This window comes from Rhineura floridana, chromosome 3 (genome assembly GCF_030035675.1).
Source record: "Rhineura floridana isolate rRhiFlo1 chromosome 3, rRhiFlo1.hap2, whole genome shotgun sequence".
Lineage (NCBI taxonomy): Eukaryota > Metazoa > Chordata > Lepidosauria > Squamata > Rhineuridae > Rhineura > Rhineura floridana.
The window spans coordinates 37,246,765-37,264,008 of NC_084482.1; the positions used below are offsets into that span (position 1 = coordinate 37,246,765).

A 17,244-nucleotide genomic window follows, 5' to 3' on the forward strand; every position below is an offset into this window, starting at 1 on the left:
GCCTGTGGATTTGGGGCCTCCCCAAACACCCCCCCCCCAATGCCACATCTTGTTTCTGCTTGGGCACCTCAAGCAGTAGAGCGCCTACTCCACAGAGAGGGAGATCTGCATTATCCAATGTCCCCTCAGCCATTCTTTCCAGGAGCTTCGGGTTGCTCCCTCCATCGCTGGAGCAAGCTCCGTACCTTCTGTTAGTGCTGCTGATACATTTCCCACTGCTAAAGCCAATCTAAAATTTGAAATGTGTTTTTCTCCAGCAAAACAGATGTGTAACATAAAATAGAGAAATAGTTCTCTCAGTCCGAGGGTGGTTCTACAGCACCAAACAGTAAAATGGGGATCAAAGAGAAATAGGTTTGCTCCTGCTGTAAAACCAGAAATATCAAATATTAATACCACACACACGCACACTATAGATTTAAATGTATCACTGTGATTCTAAATAGTGAGTGATTTAAGGGGGCAAATTATGTGTGCAATGAAGAATACCTGAAAACACTTTATTTCTGTTGCTGGGCCACCTGAGTCATCTAATATTTTAAGATATCAGGTGAAATGGTGTTTGGTCTGAATATTTTTTACAATTCAGAACTTGGATTTTATTTCTTCACTTTTATATGGATGCTTCAGGAACAAAACAAAGCTTTTTCTGTGTTAAAACCAGTTGCATTGACAGAGAGGAGCAGGAGAGTGATCTGCCTACACAGAAGTTTGCTGTCTGTTTTTGCTGCAACCATTCCCAGGGCTGAAGAGGCAAGCTCTCTCTCTCTCTCTCTCTCTCTCTCTCTCTCTCTCTCTGTGTGTGTGTGTGTGTGTGTGTGTGTGTTTAAAAAAACAGACTTAATTGAGAGTGGGGACAGGTGCTTGTTTTTATTTCTCCCTGTGGGTGCAAGAATGTGTGAGGCATGGTGTAGTGGTTAGAGTGGTTGTATCTAGGACTTTTATCATGGAGACCCAGGCTCAAATCCTCAGCTATGAAGCTCACTGGAGTCACCTTCGTCCTGTCACTACCTCTCAGCCTAACATACCACACAGGGTTGTTGTGGGAATAAAAGATGAAGAGACATTGAGCTCAGTGGAGGAAAGGCAGGCTATAAATGTACAGTAATACATAAATAAAGCCCTACCTGAGGAAGGAGCTGTGCCAGTATCAGTGATGGGGAAAGCTATGAGATCGCACCACATAGTACATGCAAACCACATCCCAAGACTGACTAGAAAGTGCAGCCACAAAAATAACTTTTAACCTGTAATTGACATTTATTTAGTACATGCTATTGTGCACAAAATGGCCTGAGCATGTCAGATGCCTCTAATCAGAGCATGACGATTTATCCACCATGAATTTGACCAGTCCCTTTTTCTTTTTTATTTTATTATTTTTATAAAAGAAAAAACAATTCCGTTATACATTATACAGCCATGAGAGTGGCTGTATACTATAATCAGCATGGATTTTTTGTATTCTGCAATGTTAAACTGAAAATACCCCCCATGCTATTCTACTGCTTCCCATAAGCTCATTTCAAAACAAAACCTTACAAAACTAATAATCCTTAACCCAGAAATGCTTGTTTAACAACCCTTTAAGTTTTCATGGCAATACACAAAACACTCAGAGAACTGAGAGTTCAAAGTGAAAAACGAGGGGGGGGAAATCAAGACCCCTGTTGGACTTTTTTCTGTCAGTGATCTCATTTATTGAAATTAATTAAAAATCAGCCACGTTCACAGAGTACCTGCAATCCTATTATTGAACTTGCCCCATACTCTGGCATCATCTTCTGCAGTTTAAACGTTAAAAAAATGCAGGGCTGATTTTTAATTAATTTAAGAAATTTAACATTAAATATTACTTCTGGCATGCTCAGTAAGAACCTCAGTGTTCTAAAAGCCAGACTCACAGCTGTTTGGCTTTGCTAATTGGATGGCCACACCCACAACAGATATTTATTTCACTTTAGACAGTCTTCCCCCAAAGAATCCTGGGAAGTATAATTTGTGAAGGGTGCTGAGAGTTGTTAGGAGACTCCTATTCCCCTGACAGAGCTCCAGTGGTCAGAGTGGTTTAACAGCCCCTCTTCTGGGAATTGTAGCTCTGTGAGGTGAACAGGGCATCTCCTAGCAACTCTCGGCACCCTTCACTAACTTCACTTCCCAGGATTCTTTGGGGGAAGCCATGACTCTCTCAAGTGAAATAAAGGACTGGTGTGGATGTGACCAGGGACAGCTTTGGTTTAAATTTGGTTGAGAGACTACATGTCCCTACTGTAGAACACAAAGGTGGGAGAAACCCTGAAAAACAATGATACTGTACCCAATGTTTTCTTTTGGAAAGGAAAGGGGCTTTTCCTCTGCCCAGAGCCCGCCCACCCAATCTCCTTCCTTCCCTCTCCCCTCCACCTCCCTCCCTACCCCTCTCCTTCTCTCCCTCTTCTCCCTCCTCCGCCAGGTCAGTTTCACCTTTCCTAAGCATGATTGTACAGGTGTAAATCACACTGAACTAAAGAAGCATGGAAAAAATCAAACCTCTCCCCTCCTGCTTCCTCCCTTTTGCCCCTTCTCTCCCCCTTCCTTCACCCCTCCTTCACCCTTCCAATCCCCTTCCCTCTCCTGGCCCCTCCCCTCCATGGTCAGTTTTACCTATTCTAAGCATGATTGCACAGGAGTAAATCCCATTGAACTCATTAAGCATGCAAATGATTAGACTTGCCTTTTCCCTCCCCCTCTCTCCTTTCCTTCCCCTCCCCTCCTTCCCCTCTCCTCTCCTTCCTCCCCTCCCCTCTTCCTTCTCCCCTGCCCACTTCAGCCTTCCCTCCCTCCCTCTTCTCCTCCCGCCATGGTCAGTTTCACCTATCCTAAGCATTTTTGCAGGGAAGTAATTCCCATTGAACACAATAAGCATGCAAATGATCAATCCATTCTCAGCAAACTTGCACAGTATCCTATTTCTTACCTCTTGGATTAAAAAGCAAAGAAATTCACTAATAGGCAAAAAGTACACCAGCAGCACATGTTACCAAATTCTTCAAAGCTACACAGGGAGTGGATTGGACTGTAAAAGACCAACCCAAATTTGTTTGCATTTTGACCAATTTGTAGGGCAGTCCAATATCTCAGAGAGGAGGTCAGGTCTCCTGCTCCCCTGGTGCATTCACTATAGCTGCCCAATTTCCCTGCTTTTTAAAGTTGGATAGAAATATCTGTGGGCTATAGGTACGTTCTTAAGCCGCAAGGTTTATTTGCCTATTAGTGAATAAAATCAGTTAATTCCATATATAATGATAACATCGTATAGTAAAGAATAAAGAAACAAGGCACACCTCCTTTTCTGTTATGGTTGTCACTACATGTTGCGGAAGCAAATGCCACAAATTAAGAAGAGCCCTGCTGGATTAGACCAAAGGCCTATCTAGTCTAGCATCCTGTTCCAGTAGCCAATCAGTTGCCTCTCAGAAGCCTGAAAGCTGGCTTTCCATTAGTAATGTCTTGTGGGAAGAAGATTTCCTTTTATCTGTCCTGAATATCAAGCTAATCAGTTTTACTGGATGTATTATGAGCGAGGGAGACACTTCTCTCAATTCACTTTCTCCACACCATACATAATTTTATAACCTCTATCATGTCCCCAGTTAGAACCCATCTGCGCAATCCATTTAAAGCACTATTATACCACATGACATTCCCCAAACTGATCTATCTTACGGGATTATTGTTAGGATTTCTGTGATAATGTGTGTGACGTGGTCTGAATGCTCAGGAGCTGTGTAAATTCTTAGCTCTATTATTATCATTGTACCTCCTCAGATATTAACTTTTACTCCCTCTAGAGGCAGGAACTCGAGCTAAGGAGATTCTTGCAGGCTATCATTGGGGGGCAGGGGTTCTCTGTAAGCAAGACAATCACTGAGCCAGAATTCTGACTTAACCAGCATCCCATTTGCCTGTTCCTATAGGTAGAGAGTAACCTCTGGAAATTGGATGTTGATCTAAATGTATTATAATTTAAAGTTGCCCATTGGTCTAGGAGTTGATAGAAAAATTCTCGTGAGACAAAAAAGTGGTCAGAAGCATAGTTTAATCCTCTTGTTCAGTATTTGGCCAGTTTGTATATGAATAATGAAAAATATGCCAACATTTCTTCACAAATCTTAGCAATTTTTGCTAAAATCCACGTGTCCTTATTTAACCCTAAATACCTATCTTTGTGCTTCCAGGAATGTGTTTGTTCGTGAAACATTTGGAAATCTCCTCCCCCCCTCTAAAGTCAGCAAAGTTTCATATTTAGAGGAGTGAAACACCAGCACATCCTATCCTGAGTAAGCTCCTTTGATCAGCCGTGACACTGAATGAATAGTAAATACATCCTCAGACTCAGAGTAAATATCCAATGGCATGTAACTCAGGTAGAAAGGAGTAAATTTTACACACGTTCGCCACAGACGCCTTGTCATCTCCCAGTAAATTAAAGGGTCTTCCATTGGACATTTAAATTTATCGTCCTAGTATTCTTCCATAATTAAAGCAATAGACGACCCCTGTTTTTAATACTGCCTTCCATTCCCTGCAGACAACAAGGGCTCCGTGCTGTGCACGGGTGTGTGTGTGTGTGTGTGTGTGTGTTGAGGGCTAGGCCTCTGGCTTTTCTTGCCCTTAGTGTTAGCCCTCCTCTAATTAGCTTTATTTCCCCTTATGGCTTTGCTTATGTTCTTGGCCAGAAAAAGAAGTAGCTTCTCCTCATTTCTTGGCAACTGGAAAACCCTTTCCTGATGCTGGGATTGCCTTGGTAACGACGCCACAATCTCCTCAATCAACAAAATAAGTAAAATAGGTGGCAACTCGAGGTGTGTGGCATGTCATGTGTAGCCTAATTGTTGCAACAGGGGTGGAGCATGCTGGGGAAAAAGTTGCCCTCAGTGGTACAATGTCATTTTTAAATCCTGTGTAATCCATTCTGACCCCAGCACAGATATCAACCTAGTGGGGCTGGCCATCTGATCAGGCAGAGGGAAGTAGCTGGGCCGAGGCTTCTCCAGATGACCTGTTGGTTCAGCATTCATAGGCTGCGTATACACCATCCATTTAAAGCACATGGCTTCCCCCAAAGACTCCTGGGAATTGTAGTTTACCCCTCACATAACTTACAGTTTCCTGCAACCTTAACAAACTACAGTTCCTAAGATTCTTTGAGTGAAGCCATGTGCTTGAAATGGATGGTGTGTACACTACTTGTACAAACCTTACACAGTGGTTAAACAATAACTGGTCTTTATTGAGCATTGGTTCTGATTTGTTTATGGGGTGGTCATACGACAGTGAGCGTTCATCCTGATTTGCGGGGGGCGCGCGCTTATACATCTTCCCTTAAATAATTCATTCATCCCATGCATTTCAATGCATTTCCCCATCACTTTCCAAATAGCAAAAAGTCTGTGTGTGTTTTTATGTGGATTTGTTGTGCAAGGGTGACAGAGCACTTTAATCCACTTTAAATGTGCCAGTCTAAAGTTTCAATATGCCAGGGCTGGGAAACTTCAGGCCTGGGGGTTGAATTCAGCCCACCAGGCCTCTGTACCTGGCTCTTGGAATTCTCCCCAGGCCACCCCCCTCACTCATCCTGCTTTGTTCCTGAGTGGTTTTGCCCATGTCTTTGAACTCTGATAATGGCTCTTGCTTGTCTGGATGGAGGATAGAGAGGAGCGTGTAAGTGTGTGTAAAATTTACATTTGTTGCTCCATCTACTTTTGCCAGTGGCCCCATCCACTGCTGGCATGTGGCCTCTTCAAAGGTTCCCCAAAAGAGAATGTGACCCTGGGGCTGAGAAAGGTTCCCCTGCCTTGCAGTATGCCTTGAATCTTTCCTGCAAAATACTGATACTCTGGAGGTGCCCTCAGGCAGCGGATGCTAATGGGAAGCAGACAAAGTTGTGCCCTGCACCCCTTTGTCTAGCCTGCTGTGCTTAGGGTAGGGTTGCCATATTCCAGTTCCACAAATCCGGGCAGGTTAATTTGCATATTATGCAAATTATTTGCATATTATGCAAATTATTTGCATGTTATTTGCATAATATGCAAATATTTGCATATTAATATTTGGATTATCCAGTTGTTTTGTTTTTGTGCCTAGGAATTACCACCAAAAACTGGGGAAAGATGTGAGAAATCTTTTTTTTTAAGCAACATTTTCAGCCTTAAATGCCTAGACTCTAGTTTCCAACACTGTGGAGTATTTATTGATTGATTAAGAGAATTTATATCCTGCCCTTTTGCTGTTAAAAACAGAGCTCAGCACAGCTTACAAATATAATAAAAACAATAAAAATACACAATCAATATAAAAACATAATAAAAACACAAAATAGCAACAAACATAAAGTAAGTCAGGGTAGCAGCACGGTTAATCATAACATATACAATATATTTCAAAGATGTGGTGGGTGGAGAAAAACAAGCCAAAATGTTAGGAAAAGGAGTCTTTCACACCACATGCTCAGTTCTAAATACTGTTGCAGCAAGGTTTACAAGTTCCTCCAGTGTTCCACTGGTGCAGGCACTCAGACATTCAAAGTATCTGTATGTTTCTTAGGTTTTATAAAAGCAGAGCTTTGCTTAACTCAAAATTTCTCAACCACATCTACACGGGTTCCACCTCCATACTCAAAATGAAACTGGGCCTGGAAGTGTGCAACAACCCCACAAATACCTTGCTAATTAGATTACCAATGCCAGGATGTCTGTCTTATTGACTACTCTCCTGCTCCCCCCCCCCGGGCATCATGAAAGACCCAGTCCTGGGCTCAGAAAGAAAATAAATATCTGGTCCTCTTCAAAGTATTGATAAGCCTCTTGTTTTAATTGAAATAATAATTATAAATTCTTGTTCTTATCACTAATGGGAGTTAATTATCTTGCATATGCTGCTGTTGCTTCTATGGCTGTAACGGAGTGAGGTTAAAGATAAGTGAAATGCAAATAGGAAAAAAAAACACAGAAGGCAGTAACACTTTCCTAAATGTAATACCATACCAACCACAACAAGATTCCTATGAGTAAGGCAAAAAACTAAGCATCTCACAACCAGTCAGGATTCCTAACCAAAAACCAAAAATATGATAAATGAAGAAATATGTATATGACTATCAAATATATTTATTATTTACACAAACTATAAAGATATTTATAGTGCAATCCTAAGTTTATTTATTCAGAAGCAAGTCCCAGCGTATTCAGTGGGGCTTGCTCAAACAGGGACAGAAATGCAACCTCAAGTGATAAGCAACTTCATTCACACAACCCAAAATTCCGAATCATGCCACTTTACGCTGTTTTGCAACTGTTTATACTTGTTTTATGGTCATTGGATTTTAAATGGCTTTATTTCTTGTTGTGAGCTGCACTGGTTTCCAACCCTACCTCACAGGGGTGTTGGAAAGACTCCATACACGCACACGCACACACTGCAGATGTATAAATACATACAGGCCATATAATAGTTTATTGTCAAACCTGTTGGTCATTGCAGAAAAATCAGTATTAGTTTTAAAAAAATCAGTATTACTTTCCTACAGAATAAAAACTGTAATACCTAAGTAAGCCCTGCCTACTTGCTTTAAAATTGGACTGGAGACAGAAAGAGTTAGAACACAAACATAATTCTTTTTTACATTCACTCCAAAGTCCCATTGATTTTCAGCACATTCATAACATGTCTACTCAAAGTAAGTCCTATTGAATTAAATGGGATTTACTTTGGGCATATGGGATTAGCATTGCTTTTACAAAAAGCAAGTATTGGGAAGGTTTTCAAAACACTGCCCAAACTCTGACTCCTGCACACAAGAGGAAAAAAAACTGAAATGTGTATACTTACCCAATTTATGAGATTTTCAAATAAACGGGGTGTGTGTGTGTGTGTGTGTGTGAAACCACCATTTTGTTTTCTAGACACTGCCTGAGGTCAATGAAACTGAAACACAATCCCTGATTGGCTGCAATGCTGAACGGGCGGGGTTAAAGCTACGAAGTGCTATAGTACAGTACTGCTTAAAGAAAGATTTAACAGTGGTGGAGGGTGGCTGACGTTTTTATGTATATCTCGAGAACCGGACCACCTAGAAACTTAATTTTTTTTTTAAATTAAAGCTGAGAATCCGGGCCACGTAAGGGGCTAGCCGGGCGCCAGGTGGCATGCATAGAATCCGGGTAAAACCCGGCTATCCGGGCAATATGGCAACCCTAGCTTAGGGGAAGTGCGGGATGCTGTCCCATCTCACCACTGTTCAAGTAACAGCTATCCAACTGCCAGTCTACTAGACTTTTCTACATGGAATGGGGAGAGGGAAGGCGCCATATTGTCATTTGCCTCAGGCATCAAAATCTTTTGGGCTGGTCCTGCAGTCTAGACTGCAAAGGTGACTTGAGTTACATGCCCAGTATCATCAAGGCCCACTTACATTGATGTGAGCCTGAACAACCAGACAAATAATCTATTCAATACCATGTAAAGAAGATTAAAGCAACAAGCAATACTGGCTGAGGGGTTAATAAAGTCGCCATCTAGGTTTTATGAAAAGGGTTCTGTTTCATATGCAGGGAGTCTCGAGAAGTTAGCGGATATTGTTATTTTATATTTTTCGTGTTTTGATATTTAATTGTATACTGTCTTTGTTGGAAGCTATCTTAAGCCTGACAGAGTAGACAAGATACTTTTTTTAAAAAAGTAAAAAATAAGCAACCCTATGAAGTAATGATGTCAGCTTCTGACCCAGAGACAGCAGCTTTTAGTACAGCAGGAAGCAGGGCTGTGGAGTTGGTACGCCAAACCTTCGACTCCGACTCCGACTCCTCTATTTTTCCACTGTCCGACTCCAACTCCAACTCCACCCAAAATTGCTTCTTGTCAATCAAAATTTATTTGGAAATCAGAGTCGGTACAATTCTACCGGCTCCAACTCCCGACTCCACCCAAAATTGCTCCCGACTCCGACTCCACCCAAAATTGCTTCCGACTCCGACTCCACCCAAAATTGCTCCCGACTCCGACTCCACCCAAAATTGCTCCCGACTCCGACTCCACCCAAAATTGCTTCCGACTCCACGACTCCGACTCCACAGCCCTGGCAGGAAGAAAAAAATGATGAGAGTTTCCGTTCCTGTACTGCAACCATGTGGCAGTTTAAAAAAGAGCCTTGGCTGCAGACACACTTGCGGTTATACATTGCTTCTCTGCCTCCGTTTTTTTAATCTGGATACACATGACCTTCTCATGCTCCACCCTTTTTACACCACTATCTGGGAATTTTGAAATCGGGTGTGTTTTCCGTTCAAGTCAACTTTACACCGACTTGAAAACTGTTTGGTCTTTTAGCCCGTTCCAACTCTGATATGTATCCGGTGGAAACACTTTGCAGTGGGAGGTTATAAAATCCCTGACATCAGCAATGCAGCTGAGGATATTCCATGAAACAATAAAGATGCGTACAGCCGGTTGCAGATCTGTTTCACCAGTCCCAGCAAACCAGTCTCATTGCTTTTTAAGCAACTAGTGTGCACATAGCCATTGTCTCTGAGGGCAAGTCAACACCATACCTTTAAAGCACATCCAACACACATTTAAAGCACATGACTACCTCCAAAGAATCATGGGAACTGTAGTTTGCTAAGAGTCCTGGGAATGTGTAGCTCTGTCAGGGGGAAACTACAGTTCCTAGGATTCTTTCGGAGAATTCATGTCCTTTAAATGTATGTTGGTTGTGCTTTAAATATATGGTGTCAATCTGCCCTGAGTCAGGAGCTGGCAACCCTACGCTGTTGACAATTTTACAGGGAATACATCTGTGAATACTTAAAACAGCTGCATGGGATGCTGGTCTGTTTCCAGGCACAGTCCAAAGTGTCAATTAATACTTAAAAGCCCTAAACAGCTTGTAACTGGCTTTTGGAAGGGCTGCCTTCTTCCATTGGAACCTACCCAAACCCACCATTATTCATCTGAGACCTTCCTCTGAGATTAGGGGGATGGTGACCTGGGAGAGGGCCTTTATGGTTGTGGCATCCCCATATATGGAATGCTATCATAAGAACATGAGAAGAGCCTCCCCCGGATCAGCCCAAGGACCCATCTAGTCCACATTCTCTCCCCACAGTGGTCAACCAGATGCCCCAATTAGAAGCTTGCAAGCAAGGCGTGAGCACAAAAGCACCCTCTCCACTTGCGGTTCCCAGCAACTGGCATTCAGAGACACACTGACTCCGACAGTAGAGGTAAAACACAGCCATCAAGTCTCTCAGTGTCTGCTGGCTGTATCTCCAGGAATCATGCCAGGCACCCACTCCAATGTCCTTTTGGTGACAGCCTGACAAAGCTTTTGTTGCTTGCTTGTTGCCATTTTAGCAGCATTTCAGCAATTTCATAACTGATTTTAATTCTATGACATATATCAGCTGGGTTGTATTGGCTTTATGGATCCATTTCAGTCAGGGTTTAGGTATGGTTTTGGCACAGAAACTGCAGTGATTGCCCTGTATGATGACCTATGTCGGGAGAAATACAGTGAGAGTGTGTCCCTATTGATTCTCCTTGACCTCTCAGCCGCTTTGATACCATCGACCATGGTATTCTTCTGGAGCGGCTGTTCAAGTTGGAGGTGGGCAGTACTGCTTTGCAGTGGTTCCAGTCCTACTTGGTCATTCTCAGAGGGTGGTGCTTGGGGAATGCTGTTCGGCCCAGTGGAACCTTCAATGTGGGGTTTCACAGAGTTAGATTTTATCTCCCATGCTATTTAATATCTACATAAAACCACTGAGTGGGGTCATCCTGAGTTTTGGAGTATGTTGTCAGAAATATGCTGATGACAAGCAGCTCTATTTCTCCTTTACATCTGCAGGTGTGGCAGGGATATGCTAAATTGGTGTCTTGCCTTGGTAATAGAGAGCCAATAAACTGAAGCTTAAACCAGACAAGACCGAGGCACTGTGATTCTCTAGACTGGATGAATGGGTTATGGCCTGCTCTGGATGGGATTACACTCCCTCTGAATGAGCAAGTACATGGCTTGGGTACTCCTGGATCCATTACTGTCGCTTGAGGTTCAAGTGGCCTTGGTAGCATGGAGTGCCTTCCATCACCTTCGACTGGTAGCCCAGCTGCACCCCATCTCTAGGTTAGACTACTGCAACGCATTTTACATGGGGCTGCCTTTGAAGACAGTTTGGAAACTGCAGCTGGTGCAGAATTTGGTAACCAGATTGCTGACCAGAGTAAATCAGTCCACACATTTAACACCAATTCTGGAAAAACTGCACTGGGAGTTTTGGGGCTCAATTCAATATGCTAATTTAGATCTATAGAACTTTATGCAGCTCAGGACCTTGATACCTGGAGGACCCCTCTCCCTATATGAACCAACCTGAACCCTGGGTTCACCATCATGTGCTCCCTCTATGGGAGGCTTGGAAGGTGCAACATGAGAATGGGCCTTTGCAGTGGTAGCCCCCCAGCTGTCGAATGCTTTCCCCAGGGAGGCAAGCCTGGCACCATCTTTAGGTGCCAGGCAAAGACCTTCTTCACCTAGGCCTTTCGCCCTTGATGCGTGGTGTCCCAGCTACTATTTCTGTATTTGTTGGGTGTTAAGCTTTCAGTTGAGTATTATGTATGGGGGGCTTTTACCATATTGATGAGTTTTAGATTTTATTGACTGTGTTTTATCTGTTTTTTAATATAAATCATTTTGGGTCACTGTGGTGAGAAAAGCGGCTAACAAATTTAATAAATAACAGAGTGGTGTAGTAGTTAGAGTGTTGGACTAGAACATGGGAGACCATAGTTTGAATCCCCACTCATCCATGGAGCTCAATGGGCAACCTACTTTACAGGGTAGAGGATTAAATGAGGAGGGGGAGAACTGTATATGCCACCATGAGCTCCTTGGAAAAAAGATGGGTAATAACAACAACAACCAATAACAACAATAATAAACAATAATAACAATAACAACAACAATATCAATGCTGCTGCTACTATTGACATCAATAATATCAATATTGCTGCTGCTGCTGCTGCTGCTACTACTACAGTAGGGCCCCGCTTTGCAGCGCTCCACTTTGCAGCGTTCCACCGATACAGTGGTTGTCAATTGCAGAGAGGCCCTGCTCCTACTGCGCTTGTTCCCCTTTCACTGTGTTTTTTGGGCGTCTGGTGCCATTTTAGACAATGTTAGTCAATGCGTTCCGCTTTACGGCGGATTTCGCTTTATGGCAGCGGTCCGGAACGGAACCTGCCGTATGAGCGGGGCCCTACTTTACTGCTGCTGCTGCTGCTACTACTACTAATGATGATGATGATACCAATAATAATAATAAAAGTGGCTGCTGTTTCTGTGCTTTTTTGGTTGACTATATGCCAATCTAGGAATTTTATACTGAAGGGTAGCTTAGGAAACATAAGGAACTGCTACTGAGTCAAACCATTGGCCCATCTAATTCTGTATTGTCTGCTGGCAAAAGCTCCCCAGGGTTTCTTTCACTTCCAGCCCTCGCTAGAGATGCTGGGGGTTTGCATCTGGGATCTTCTGCATGCAAAGCAAGTGCTCTGCCACTGAAATGATAGAGATATGGAGGATGAAAAAAGATCAGAGACCTGACATTATGGCTCATTTCAAACATAATGGAACATCACAGTTTCCCACTACATGAGCCTCTCCTCACTCCTCTTTACTTCCCCAGAGAACAAAATTAAAAGTTTTCACTTTGGATATGAAAGGAAGCACAGTTTCCCCATGGCATGATGTGTTTAAACCATAAGCCAGAATCTGAAATTACAGCTCAATCCTGACTGGTTTTCACTAACCATAGTTTAAACAAATCACAGTTCTCCAAGTTTAGACATCACAGGGAACTGTGGTTTATTTAAAATGGATAGTGGGCATTTTGGAACAATAGTGGCCGACAGGGAGGGCAGGGCTGCCTTGCTGAACTAGCTTTCCAACGCCTTGTGTCACTGCCAGTTACTGAAAGGAGGAACAAGGCAGCAGAGAACTTGGGGGCGGAGCCAATCCAACATGTAGCAGGAAATCATGGTTTTCATTACATCTGAAACAAGCCTTTGTATTCATATGGATGGATTTATATGTGTATGAAAAAGTGACTGAGAGGAGTTTTAACTTCTAAAAAATCTGAAGAGGGGTTGAAATGTGAAGTATTTGACAGCATGTATATACACTTTAGCAAAAGTTTTAAAAGATACCCCAACATCTCCCCAAAATACAAAGTAGGGAAAAGTTTTTATCAGGCTTAGGTACAGTACTCAAAATATAGAAATGCCAGTGCCTTAAATGAACTATTGGCATTGATGCCCAAAGCTGTTACTTTCGCAGAATAAGTACACAGTGTATGGTGGGCTTGATATGGCAACAAACTGATGTTTGAAACTGAAAAGCACGAGTGTAGTCCAGGGTCTTGGGGGGGTCTTAGACCCTTTACTTTTGGGGAACAGGGTCCCAATGTTTCCAGCATCCTACAGGCCAATCAGTATGAAAGGGGAGTGTGTTGGTCACTGAGAAGAGTCTTCTAATATGCTTCCTTGACCTTTCCTGCTGATTGGAGCTGATCAGAGTGAAAGGAGGTGTCAGTCACTGAGAAGACTCTTGTCAGTAGCTAACACTCCCCCCTTTCATGTTGATTGGCTCCTAGGGACATCTGCTGTTGTGGGAGAAGGCTACAACTCAGTAGCCAAAAAGGGTGTGTGTGGCTGTGACTATCATGAAGGGACCCTGCACTTCTAAATTTGCTACTACACTACTGCTGAAAAGATAGATCTTGATGCCAGGGCCACATTCCAACAACGTTAATATATCTAGGAGCAAGTGCCCATGTTTCCCAGTGGTACACAAGCTTTGTAAACCAAAGTTTACTTATGGTTTATGATGATTATACAAAGCCTCTTAGAGAAGGTAACTGATAACAGCTGAGTAGTTATAACAACATGGGATCACTTTGCCAAACTATTTGTGTATTATTAAACAAAATGAAGATGCTGGTTTTCCATCTTAAAAGGAATTGGATAGGTTATAATGATTTTTTTTTTCATAGCATAGGTAAGGACTACATTATAACTACGGGACCATTATTTGATGCTAGAACGTTTATTTAATTTACATGCAGGAACAGTGACATCTAGTGGACAGCTAGCTTTAAAATATTTCTAGATTTCTATTTCGAATGAAGGTTCTCTCCAGCCTTTGCTGGTTTATGAACACAGAAAGTTTTGCCACTCTATAGCCAGTTAAAGAATACAGGTTAAGGATTTTAGATCTCATCTCATGCACATAAGCCAGTTTTTCCTTCACCTATCAAGATTGGCCCAGATGCATACACTCATACAGAATCTTCATTAAATTCCTTTCTGGACTTGCAGCCACCCAGATTAAAAGAAAATGTATTCAGATCCAATTTTGTAGTTTGGACTGTAGTTTATAAGTCCTGCTCTAAAAACTCTGATGGTCATGATGGAATCCTCCACACTTGGAACAAATCCATCATACACCCACACTAGACTAGGTTTTCGTTGTTCAGCCACACTTACACTAAAGATCATTAGACAGTTGTTAGGGAGTGGCCTAGGAGGCCTCAGCCCCAGATCCTTTCTGCCAGATCCCAGATCTGCTGCCCTTTCCCTCCACCCTCTTAAATTGATTTTTAATTGCTTACAGGGTACCTGGACATGCTACAAAGGACGTGCTGGTGAGAAGCAAGCCACCTGCAACCTGAATTTGCCCAGAGCCATTTGTTCTAGTTTCAATGTGTACATAAGCAACAATTCTTGCCAATAGGTTGCAGGTGTTGGGAGGGGGAGGGGCCAGCCCACCATATAAGAGTGTCCCTCCCACCCACCACATAAGACTGTACTGAGCCCAGAAAATCCTGTTGACACCCTATATAGCTCAGAGTAAGCCCTGACAGCCAGAGTTTGCCCCCTCGAAAGGTGATGTCTGCATTCTAATGTTCTAACCCTCCTGCTCTGAAACTTTGTTTCACTGAAACCTTCTATTAGAAGTGTGAGCAAGTGAGTTTAATTGTTGACCTGCGGGGTGAGGGCTATACTCACTGTCTTTTATGTTTTTTTGTTCATTAAAAATTGCACCAATTGCATAGTTGGGAAGGAGGATTGATGTAATAAAAGTACTCCCCTCCTAGCTAAAGTGGACAACTTTAAAATGCCCCTGGAGCCAGATCAAGGCAAGGGAAAGTGTGGGAAGGCAGTGATTGGAGAGCATCATATGGATGAGGATGAATTAATGGAGGTACAAGGGGCTTATGTTACCGTTTATACGGATATATGGATGAGCCTTAATATGGTACACATGACGGAGATTTCTATCAACATAATCTGATTCAATGGGGAAAAAACAAAATAACAGAAGCAGGTTATGTTTCAAGCACATATTATATGAGGCAATTAACATAAAGCTAATGCTGAGCAAACTGTTGTATTTAATTACAAAGTAATTAGTAAAGCTGCAGAAATGCTGTCATTTAGCTCATCTTCCAGATCAGCTGTTGTTTGCCCATGTGTAGTCTTCCATATCCCAAAGTAAAAGCTTCTGACATTGTGTGTAATTTTGTTCCAATTCATTCCTAAAATGTTGAGGAAGTGTTTGTGCATGTACAGTGCACGCACACTTGCACTTTTGAAAATGTATTGTGCTGTGCTCAGGGAGACGCTAAAACTCTGAGGGAACAACCCAGCCAAAGTGCAAGCCTGTGAGTTTATACAGATGCAGATCCCACTGTAATTGGTGGGGCTTCCTCCCTGGTTAAATGGGGGAGAGGGAAGTGCCACATTGTTTTCAGTGAGCAAGTTAAACATACACGTAAATCTTCCTTACATCTTTCCAACAGACATTTGCTTGTATTACAGGATAAAACCTAGATGCAATACTCAACGGAAAGCTGCTAGAGAAACAATAGCCCCAACATCAAGTCCTTTCCCATCATCAGTAATGTTAAATAGTCTTAGCCTATGTTGATTCCCTGCCGTCATTTGGCTGCAACTCATGGCAATGCCTGTTAATCATGATAGGAGCTACACATGGGGAAAAATGCTGTTGCACTCATGTCCTACTTGTGAGCTTCCCATAGTCATCCGGTTGACCATTGTGTTAACAGGATACCAGACTACATGGGCCTTTTGCCTGACCCAGCAGGGCTCTTCTGATGTTATGGCAATAGTAAATGTAAAGAAAAGTATGGACAAGTCTGCCTAAATGTTACAAGAAGTGGGATGAGACCTCAACACAAGCCTGCTGTTTGCAATAGTAGCCCCATGTGGTTTAGTTGTTCCCTTAAGGTTAGAAAGAGAGAAAGGTGCCAGAGTTTAAGACTTACTCACAGATTAGGGATGACAGAGAAATTCAATTTTGTTTGTATTTTAATGAGAAACAACCTAATTTGCACTTTTCAAACTAATACACAAACCAAAGCAGGGTTATACTTCAGGATTCAGACTTTTCCAAATTTTGCAATATAGTTCTCTAACCAAACAATGAGTACAAAAAGGCATTATATTAGGGGAAATTGCTTGCAAAAATGTGTACGTTAGTCAGAACTGCATACAAAAAGGTGTTTATTAGGAAAAAAATGCACAAAAATATAAGGATTTTTCATGAGGATTTTTAAACAAATATTTGCATATTGCTGCAGAAGTGTGGGGGAACCAAAACTTAAGATCAGAAAAATTAGAAACAGAAACTAAAGTTGACAGTTTTGTCCATTCCTATCACAGATAAAACTAGCAGAGAAGAAATAGGAGGTTATGGTAGCCAAGTGAAAAAGAGGGCAGGGCTCCTGTAACTAGTTGTGAAGAAGAGAGAATTTCAGAAAATGTTTCTTGTCATTTAAGCTGAAATTCCCTCTTCTACACAACTTGAAGTGGTAGAGGAGCCCTGCCTAGGGTTGCCAGGTTCAGGGCCTGAGACTAATCCTGTATCTTTAGGAGAAGATAAAGTCAGCCAAGTGCAGGTGTTCTTGCAATGCTGTAATGGGAAAAACCACAAGGTGGAATTCTCCCTTCCCCCTGTACAACTTTTAAAGATACAGAAGACCTCTTGGAGGCTGGGCCTGGCAACCAAGAGGTCTTCTGTATCTTTAAAAGTTGTGCACTGAGAAAGGAGAATTCCACCTTGTGTTTTTTCCCATTACAGTGTTGCACGAACACCTGTACTCTTCTCCTAAAGATACAGGATCAGCC

At 42.3% G+C, this 17,244-nt stretch overlaps 1 long non-coding RNA gene across 1 annotated transcript in view; it reads right to left on the reverse strand.

Annotated features, from left to right (window-relative positions):
- The window catches only part of LOC133382097 (uncharacterized), a 72,830-nt gene extending 64,888 nt beyond the window's left edge, over positions 1-7,942 (reverse strand). The window contains exon 1 of the long non-coding RNA XR_009761791.1: positions 7,870-7,942. This is a non-coding gene — a long non-coding RNA (uncharacterized LOC133382097). The remainder of the gene's footprint in view (positions 1-7,869) is intronic.
- Positions 7,943-17,244: the final 9,302 nt, after the last annotated feature.